This window comes from Spermophilus citellus (genome assembly GCF_964194105.1).
Source record: "Spermophilus citellus genome assembly, contig: SCAFFOLD_293, whole genome shotgun sequence".
NCBI lineage: Eukaryota > Metazoa > Chordata > Mammalia > Rodentia > Sciuridae > Spermophilus > Spermophilus citellus.
In genome coordinates, this window is record NW_027672950.1 from 177,305 (window position 1) to 179,929 (window position 2,625).

The 2,625-nt window shown below is 49.3% G+C and overlaps 1 pseudogene across 1 annotated transcript; it reads right to left on the bottom strand.

Moving 5' to 3' along the window:
• Positions 1–455: 455 nt before the first annotated feature.
• Positions 456–2,078, bottom strand: LOC308640313 (TNF receptor-associated factor 4-like; annotated as a pseudogene). Its single transcript has 2 exons — positions 1,319–2,078; positions 456–1,090 (listed from the first exon to the last, which is right to left on the bottom strand). The product of its transcript is annotated as a TNF receptor-associated factor 4-like (transcript).
• Positions 2,079–2,625: the final 547 nt, after the last annotated feature.

A 2,625-nucleotide genomic window follows, 5' to 3' on the forward strand; every position in this document is an offset into this window, starting at 1 on the left:
CATTTGTGCCTTCCTGGTGCTAAGGAAATAAATAACCAGAAGGGACACAGCTGGGGAAAGAAAATCAATCTCAAGACAGATTTTTTAAACTACACCTCCCTTCCCCACCCTTCCCCCTATGGCTCTTGGGACATAGCACATGAGCAGGTACCTCAGTCCAGGTAGAATGTGGCCGGCACCAAGGCATACCTGCCCTGCCCAGGATGGGAGACAGGTCCTAGGATCATTTGTTTCCAGCCCTTGAATCCCATAGACCTGCTTCCAGCATGGGCCAGGGCTGAAGCATCAATTGGAGGCACCTGTGGGTGGTGGTGGTAGGGGGAGAACAGGGTAACAACCTAGGCAGCATAAGCAGCTGAAAGGGGTTCCAGCCCCCTCTCCAGTTTCAACCAGTAGCCTGATAAGTCATGTCCCATCCATACCCCCTTCTCCCCTTGAGCCTGCAACCTCTGCACTCAGCTGAGGATCTTCCTGGGCAGTTCAACAGAGGCACAGATGAAAACTGCATCACATTGCACATAGTTTCCCTTTCGGATATCCTGGGGGGAGATGAACTTGGGATATCCAAAGCCCAGAGAACTCTCATCCTAGGAGCTTCACCACCTGCCTGGATTTTGGAAATTTTTCCAGTTTGAGTCAGAGTGGAAACTCTCAATGAAAGGCTATGGCTTAGCAAGCCCTGGGTTGCTCTGATCTAGCAGGGAGAACGTGACACGACGGGCAAAATGCCACTCAAGGAGACTGTCAAATGTGCCTAGTAGCACACGAATGTACAGAGAGAGATATGCGCCCTCACCACTGCCGTTGCCAATGAGGAGTGCAGATACCTGTAGTTTGTAACCATACTTATGTGTTTTGAAGGCTGGGCTGAAGCACTCAAGGTTGGGCTTGGCCTCTTGTAGCCTCTGCCCATAGCTGCCAAACTTCCAGATGAGAAATCCATCACTGCCTACTGATAGTTCCTCCAGCTCTCCATGCACTCCTGCAGCTCCTGCAGCTCCTGCCACTGCTGGCTCACCAGGGCACACATCATAGCCAGAGGTGGCTTCACACTCTCCTCCACATGCCGCACCATTGGCAGCTTAGGGCACTGTTGGAAAAGCCCCAGGCAATTAGGGAAGGGAGGACTGTTATCAAAAGAGGAAGACACAGGGGTAGCAGGCGCCCAACTCTGCATGAGGAAGACAGGGTGCTAGGAAGCACCTGCAGCTGGACAGCAGGGGGAAGGACCTCAAAGAACTAAACTGCCAGGAACCCTAGCCTTCATTTAGGACTTCATGGGCTAAAGAGGGGTTGACAGGAAGAAGGGGCATCTGACCCTGTGCATGCAACCGGAGTCTTTGAACGGGTATAGCACCAAGGCAGTCCTGCTGCTGTCCATCAGATGATTTGGCAGATCCTCCTGAGCCATGGTGCCCATGCCACACTGGTTAGGGTAGGGCACAGGCAGCCTTGGGCACTGGTACTGGTGACTGTACCTATTGACTTTCTTTGTGCAATAGGTACAAGGCTGGGTGCACTTTGGACACTCAGAAGTTGCATGCTGGGCCAGTAGTCACCTCATCATGCTTGTTCTCACAGTACGCACTCTCTTGGGGGCACATACCCTCATGGCTCTCAAAGGCTTCCCCACTGAAGTCAAAGACACAGAACTCGCACTTGAGGCGCCGCTTGGGGCAGTCGTGTTGCAAGTTTGCAGGCAGATCAAGGTGACTCAGCTTGCCAGGACAGCGATTGGGGCAGGGAACTACATTGAAGCTGCAGGTATTCAGGTGTCTCTGTAAATGATGAAGTGGCCCACTCCAGCAGCAGCCCTCCTCACTGTGGATGCAACAGATGGGCAGGCCTAGCATCTGGACCTCCAGGTCTGGGTCTGGGTAGATCTTGGCATAGTCCAGTGGAAGTTGGTCCTCAGGCCATTTGAAGACTCCTTCACTGAAGAACTCCTGCAGGCAGGTGTCGCAGAAGCGGTGGCCATAGGTAGAAACCTGCAGGGGCTCAGGCATGGGTATCCTGCACATAGGGCACAGCAGCTGGTCCTTGGGCTTCTCCAAAAATTTGTAGTGGAAGCTGCGCATGGCGGGAGAGTGGCGGGCAAGGGCAAGCGGGGCTGGGCACGTGGCGGCCCCTGGCGGCATGGACTGGCAGCCCCGCCCAAAGCCACTAAGTGTTTTAAATATGCTTTATATTTGAAATATTATATACTCTATAAATCTCTCTTCACTTAAAAAATGATTGCATACTACATTATTTTACAGATATAAAAACAGAATACTTAAAGAATATTTGGACTATTTCTAATTCATAAGAAAATTCTAAATTGAATATTTTTTTACATATGCATATGCAGTATATCAGTATAAATCTTTATTATATGAATATATACATGCAAATCAGGATATATACAAAAGATTCTTGCATGTTTTCTATATTAAATATGCACATTTGGGGCTGGGGTTATGGTTTAGTGGCAGAGCACTTGCCTAGCATATGTGAGGCACTGGGTTTGATTCCCAGTACCATACCTCAATAAAGGATCATTATCAACTAAAAAAACCATTAAAACGAATATATATAAAAATAACTGTCCTTAACATGAAAACTCCAAATGCAATAATGACAACC